Raw genomic sequence first — 7,837 nt, 5'->3', positions numbered from 1 at the left:
AACAAAATTGTCAGAGGGAAACCAAGATGGCAGAATAGAAGCATGAATCTGCTCTAAATATCTTTGGAAAGCCTTTAAATACTTGTAAAAATTACTTAAACAAAGTTTAGTACAGCAGAAGTCACAAAATGACAGAGTAAAACAGATTTCCAGTCCAAGACAACATAGAAGGCTGACAGGAAAGGTCTATTGCAACTGGCTCAGAGTGGAGCATAGGCCAGCATGGGCCACTCTGGCACAGACAGATCAGTAATAAGCTCCAGGGCACTGCATCACAGGCAGCTGCTTGGATTGTCAAATTTGTCATCCACAGATGCCAAAGTGAGAAAGTTCTCTCACCTGGGTGAGAGGGGAGCATGATTTGACCACAGCCCCAGGGTGACTGCAGCCATAGCAGCAGCTGCTTCTGGAGCTCTCAGTCTACAGACTGTGGGGAAATCAAGAAGCTGATCTGGGTCTCAGTCCAGAGTGGTGGTCTTGGGGTGAGGAGGAATTCTGGCATAGGGGAACTCATGGTGGCTGTGGAGAGGGAATGCTACTCTCAGTTCCAGAGTAGAAGAATGTTTGTGGTTGCTTACAATAATCCAAGACAATTGTGACTCATGATGAAAAATTCTATTTATCTCTAGAGAGGAACTGGTGAATTTTGAGCACAAATTGGAGTATAATTTTCTCATTTTTTAATTACAATATGGTTTACATCGAAATGATTTTAATGATTTCACACATGATTTCTCAGTGGAAGGGGTAAGGGTAAAAGGGAGGGAGAAAATTTGGAGATGAAAATTTATAAAGAAAAGAATGTTAAAAATGAATAAACTATATTTATATGTGTAAATTATATGCATATATATTTAAAATGATTTTTTTAATTTTAAAGTTCATGTTTGTGGTTATAAGCAATAACCACTTCTAATCATGACTTTATAAAACATGCATTCTATTTTATATATTCATTTAAATATCATTTATTAAAATAAAGAATTTTAATAAAGAAAACAATTATTACATATAATATATACATGTATATATATGTGTATGCATATACACACATATGTGTGTATATATGTATATATACATGTATATGTGTATGTGATATATATATATATATATATATATATATATATATATATATATATATATATATATATATATATATATATATATATATATATATATATATACTATGATCAAAGCATGGGCAAATTATGAAATTATGACTACCAAACCTGATTATAGATAATGTTTGCCACCTTGGGGAGAAAGGAATCGTTCTGACGTTAGTGAAAGCAATTTATATCTTTTCACATACATAATATATGGATGTTACATTTTACTATTTTTTTATTACTTGGAGGGTCTTTATTAGGGAAGCTAGCATAGCTACCAGCCAAAATAATCTTCAAGTACAAGACTGACTCTATTGCTTTCTTAATCAAAAAACTTAAATGCCTTCCTATCGACAGTAGCATAGCATTCAAACGATTTAGATTGCCATTTAAATCCTTTGTAGTCTCTTTTTAGCTTACCATTCCTTCCAGGCTTAATATCCCCATTCACACACACATACTACATTCAAGCTAAATTGGCCTACTTTGTATTCTCTGAATTTAGAATTCCTTCACTCTACTCTATGCCTTCATACATGCTTTCCCTAGTTTATGTCACCATTTCCTCACCTCTCCCTTCTACAGGACACTTCTCAGATCCCATGATTTAAACAGTTTTCTCCTCAAATTATCACATATTTATGTGCTTTATCTCCCCCATCCCTCAGAAGAATGAAAGTATCTTGGGAGAAGCCACTTTCTTTTCCTTTGTATTTGTCTCCTCTGGAATCTATCCTAGTGTTTTTATTCAAAGAAACTGCATAACAAATGATTGCTAATTTAAGGGAGTAAAAAAGTAAAAAAAATATTTATTGTTTTCCAGGAACTATACTAAATTTTTTGTAAGTGCTTTCTCATGTGAGTTGGATTAAAGTAGATTGAAATAAATTTTATTGAATTACCTTGAATTATAAGCCATCAGTTTCTGTTCCTGTCTTAGACTTCTATTCTCAGTCACCTCTATCTTCACCTTCCTACAACATTTCTGAAAGTCTTACGTATCCCTTGCCACAGTTGCAAAAATATCTGGGTATGACTTTGCCTATAGTACCTAGCTCCCAGATTTGTTCAGCTTCCCAAATGAGATATTGTACATAAAGTATGTTGAAATTTCTAAAGCTATTTAAAAGTCAGTTATTATTATTAAAAACTTTGCAGTTAATCTAGCTCTCCAAAATGGTAATGATAAGTGACTCTCTTCACAAGTTTAATCTCTTATTATCTGTCAAAATAATTAAAATGTAATTAAGAATTAAGTAAGTTAAATCACATTAATTAAAACATTAAGATTATTTGTGGATGATTCTTCCTTTACATCCAAAACAATTTTACTTTTCAGAATTAATTTTGCTTCCTAAGACAGTTTCTTTTTTTTTTTCTTGTAAGGCAGTAAAAATGAAATAAGATAGAGGCTAGTAAAGTCAAACCCTACTTTTATTTTTTTTTTCGTATTGTGAGTCAAGTTTCTTAGATTATCTTATTTCTTCCCTGTTCATGCTTAGAGAGGTCAAAGCTAACTCACTATGTAGGTCAATACAAAGTCACCAGTTCCTGAAACTAAACTTTATCCATACATCACATAAGGATTTTACTTACATACTGACAAGTTTGAAGAATCATAAATCCATGAACCAAGGAAGCATTTTTCTTCTACCGTAAGTATATTGTTTTCTAAAATTCAGCTGTAATTGTAATCCATATTGTGTAATTACTTTTCTATGATTTAAGTGCAACTTTATAAAGGGTGAAGTAGTTTTATATTTCATATCCTCTTAGATATAGTTATTTAATTATCATACTGAAAATATTTGGCTTTTTTCCTTACTTAGAAATGATATTTTAATACTGTCGTACTTCTTTACTCCACTGATCAGTTTTGTTTTTGATTGGTTGTTGTCCCTCATACTTGAAGAGTATTATAATGACATCACTATATCTGGCTCAATAAAAGGTCAATGTATAATATGTGCAATGTGGTTGATCAAGCCAGTATATGAGTTCAGAAGGCTCTACTGCAGATCTGTACAAATAATATATATGACCATTTAGAATGAAGATGTCTCTAAATTTGTACATCTCATATTTCCTTTGAACCACTGCAATTCTGCTTTGCTTATAGAGTGCAGTGGCTTCTTTGATGCAGGCATTTCTCAATGGGCAGTCATATGCCAGTGTCTTCAGAGGGACCTTGAAAGTGTCTGTGTATTGCTTTTTCTGACCTCTTTGTGAGCACTTGTCTTTGTGAGTTCTTTGTAAAAATAGTCTTTTATGCAAACATGTATTTGGCATTTGAACAATGTGACCAGTCCATTGGAAATGCACTCTCTGTTATCGTATCTGAAAGCTTGAGAGTTCAGCTCCAGAAAGGATCTGAGTGAGTAACTGATACCTTATCTTGATAGGTGATCTTCTGAATCTTCTTCCAAACATACTTTAAATGGAAGCAATTCAATTTCCTGTCATGGCTGTGGTATACTGTCCAGGTTTCACAAGACTAGGACAATGAAATCAGCATAATGGCTCTGCAGACCTTCAGTTTGGTAAGCAGCTGAACAGTTCTTTTCTCCCACACTTTCTTTCAGAGCCTGCCAAACACTGACCTAGCTCTGACAACGCATGCATCAGCCTTATCATCTACAAGTACTTTACTGGAAAGTGTACTTCCAGGGGAAGAGAATTACAGCATTCAAAATTTCTCCATTTGCTGTAACCAATGTTTCCACATATGGATCGTACATTTGCTTTCTTTTATCTTGCCCATACATTTTTTTCAGATTCTTCATTTTGAATAGGAAGGCTAGAACAAGACCCAGTATATGTACCTGTACTTTATTTTTCACTAATAAACAAACTAGTATTAAAGAGCACTCAATGTATGGTAGTGAAAAAAAAAATAACTTGGTTATCATACACACTGTTCCTTTAATAATTGGTAGCATTTATATGGAACCTGAAGGTTTACAAAGCCATTTACAAATATAATTTCATTTTATCCTCACAACAACCCTGAGACGTTGTTGCTATTATCATCTCCATCTTTATAAATGAGGAAAGTAAAGCAGAAAGGCATTGGATGATTTGCACATCGTCAGAAAGCTGATATCTAAGGTCGTCTCTTAGTCCAGTTCTTCCTAACTCCAGGAAGAACTTCTGAGACTCATACACTACACCAACTAGCCTCTACCGCTAGAAAAATAACCTTTTAAATTCTTGATATGCCAATAAACAATATGATGGTTTTTCTTTTGGTATTTTTTTTTTTTTGTTAATTTTCAATGAATGCTGTCCTAGTATCATAGGAAGTAGATTGAGAACTGGGAGGAATTTTATAGATCGGTTAAACTCACTGTATTGTAGATGAGGAAATTTAGATCTACGGAGATTACATGATTTAATCACACAGCTATTAAGAAGCAAAGACCATTTAAAACCTATAAACTCTGACTCCAAGACAAACACTTTTTTGTACCCCACAATGGATCATGCTTACTAGAATGTTTTTTGTTTTTGTTTTTGTTTTTTTTTACCTTCCTTGGTATGTCCTAAATTTAACCCAGTGACTAGACCACAGTAAGACGTTGAGAAATACTTGTTGACTTTGGAGTTTTTTCTTCAGTACGTTCACAGGTTCGTTACCTATCTCTGTCCTCTCTCTTCTTATTTTATTGACTTGACTTGTGAAAGATACGATTTAAATTGGTTGTGGCATCAGTCTTGAATGTTAATATACTACAAGATAAAATCCTATGGGATTCAAGGAAACTAAATTCTAATTTCAGTTCTACAATGTGCTCTTGATTAATTCCATTGAACCTCAGTTTCTTCATTTGTTAAATGGGAATAATTATTCTTCCCTTATTTATTTCGTAGGATTATCTTGAGGCTCAAATAGAAATTAGAAATTTGAAAGTACTTTCCAAAATAGAGAATACTTTTATGACCTTAGGAATTTATTTAAATTTATTGAACCCTCTCTTTTCATCATTTGAAAAATAAAAAAATATTTGACTAGCTAATTTAGCAAGTCTCTGCCAGTTAGACATTTATGCATGTATGATATTTATATTCTGTCATATATGGAAACTATTTTGGCTACCATTGTTGACAGTGGTTACAGTGGTGAAGTTGAATTCATGAAGACATGAGTTCAGATCTAGTCATGGATGTTCAATAGTTATGTCAACTGGACAAGTCTGATTTAACATCTGTTTGCCCCAATTTCCTCATCTGTAAAAGGGAGACAATCATAGCACCTACCTCCCAGGGTTGTTGTGAAAACAAAAGGAGACATCTCTAAGGAGTTTTTTAATATTTGAGTGCTGAGAACTTTGTCCTAGATTACAAAATTTAATCATAGGTGTTCCAAAAGTTTCTATCCTGTGCATTATTCTCTTTTACTACTATACTGCTTGACTTGGTAATTTCATTACTTCCCATTGGTAAGGTGATGAGTCTCAAACTCTCTCCTACCTCCGAGCTAGTATTTTCAACTGCCTTTTGGATATTTTGAACTGGATATTAACATCTTAAACTCAATATTTCCAGAGCTGAAGTCATTAGATTTTCCCCTAAACCCTTACTCCCTTCCTGTCTTGCCTATCACTACAGAGGGCAATTCTCTCAGTTTCTTCACAGGATAAGTGGCATCCTTGATTTCTTATTATGTCTCATACTCAGAACCAAACTGTTGCCAAGGTCTGTCAACTTCTGCAACATTTCTGTTTCCCTTTTTTTGTTTGTTTTTCATTGGGTAAAAATGACTGCAGCTTTAATTGTAGATGTTAGTGCATTTCAAAAAAAAGCATAGTAATCAATTTTAGAACCTTATATTTAAATACGGATCAATAATCTCTATTTTAGAGACCACGTTTACTATAACAGTAAGAAAAACAATAATTCTTTCAAAAAATCCTTTGGTGGTTGGGAATAAAAAATCCACCATCAGATACACACTTTGCATTTCTTTTTCTGTAAAGCCTTCATGATTCAGCTGATTACCATTTCCCATTTCTCATTCCATTTCCCATAACCTCATCTTTCAGGAGAATATTGGTGGCAATCAAAATGCTGAGTGAAGCAGTTGTTTCTTGACACAATAGTCATTCCAGATGACAACTTCAGACAAAGTAATTGGCAAACCTGTCTTTAATTCAGCACCAACAACTTATCCTGACTCTGAATATTCAGTCTGTGCCATAACTAGTGTTTCCTGAAGGTCAAAACAAGACCTCTGAGCAAGTACCTGTATCAGCAAAGGCTTGCATTCCAAAATAGGTCGTTCTCTTAACATATATTTAATGAGAGCTACAACTCTGGCCACTTCTATTGTGCCAGCACTGGGAGCCATGAAGTCATCTTGCATAGCATTCTTGACCAGTCCCAGACCGTCTCTTACTGTGTCCTTGATCTATGATTATTTGGTTCTTGGATCAACAACGTGAAAGATAGAGAGTTACCAAATTTCTCAATAAAGATCAATTTCTCTTTGCCCAGTATGTATTCACAGACATGTCCCAAATAGTTAGAATTTAGGTCAACTAGAGAATTCATAGTCATCCCACCACATGCAAGAGTCAGTCTCTTTCTATTTTTATTTTTTTTCCTCTGTAAAGGGCTAGTATGCCTTCTTCTCTAAGAGCATCTAAAAAAATGGGACAATTTCTGTTTTATTAATAGCAACAAATCCGATGTCTGAATCACCACGCACTTTTCTTTTCAATTATAATACTTTCTTTACTGTATGTTCAATGAATTTCCTTTCTGATTTTACTAATTTCTCTCTCTCCTCCATACATTTTGTAAAATGAAAAAAATCCAGAATTCAATTTTTTTTGTATTCTAATGATACATTGTATATAGGGATATATACATCATATACTCTCTTCTTCATATCAGGATATCAAGCACCATGGTCCAAAATCAGTCCTCTGATCAACATTTGTGTCAGTTTCTGATTTGCAGGTCAACAGGTTCAACTGGTTTTCTGATGCCACTTTTCAGGTTTGGAGTATTTTGTTGGTATGGGACTGCCTCTGACAATGTATCTCATATAGTATTAAGTCAATTCCTCCTCCAAATTGGAGACAGTTTCTCTGGATTGACTTAATTCTTTACTCCCACGGAGAAGTTTTGACTGCTCTGGGTAAGTTCCCTTACCTTGATAGTATACTTTTCAGGGATATAAACATTGACAATGAGTTTGATACATGCATTGCTAGAATTAGCTCAGTGTTTGGGAAGCTCTGAAGAAAAGTTTGGGAGAGAAGAGGTATTAGACTGACTACCTAACTGAGGGTCCACAGAGCCATTGTGTTGACCTCTTTGCTGTATGCCTGTGAAGCATGAACAGTCCATCATAGCCATGTCAGGAAATGAATCGTTTCCATTTGAACTGTCTTAAGAAGATTTTGAAGAGCACCTGGCAGGATAAGGTACCAGACACTGAAGTACTTGCTCGAACCAAACTGCCAAGCATTCAAACTATGCTTCAGGGAGTGCAATTCTGATGGGCTAGCTGTGTTCTTCGAATGCAAAATGTACACTTGCCTAAAAGACTATTTTATGGAGAACTCACATAGGCAGGTGATCACAAGGTGGTCAAAAGAAGCAATACTAGGACACTTTCAAGGTCTCTCTCAAGAACTTTGGATTTGACTGTGCAACTTGGGAGACACTGGCACAGGATTACTCAGCATGGCAAGACCACATCAGAAAGGGTGCTGTGCTCT

General features: G+C 34.6%; 1 pseudogene; it reads right to left on the bottom strand.

Moving 5' to 3' along the window:
• Positions 1-6,103: 6,103 nt before the first annotated feature.
• On the bottom strand, positions 6,104-7,472 carry LOC140508046 (T-complex protein 1 subunit zeta pseudogene; annotated as a pseudogene).
• Between the last annotated feature and the right edge of the window lie 365 nt (positions 7,473-7,837).

The sequence above is a fragment of the Notamacropus eugenii genome, chromosome 5 (genome assembly GCF_028372415.1).
Source record: "Notamacropus eugenii isolate mMacEug1 chromosome 5, mMacEug1.pri_v2, whole genome shotgun sequence".
Taxonomy (NCBI): Eukaryota; Metazoa; Chordata; class Mammalia; order Diprotodontia; family Macropodidae; genus Notamacropus; species Notamacropus eugenii.
The sequence above is the reverse complement of the archived record's forward strand: the minus strand, read 5'-3'. Positions and strand labels throughout refer to the sequence as shown.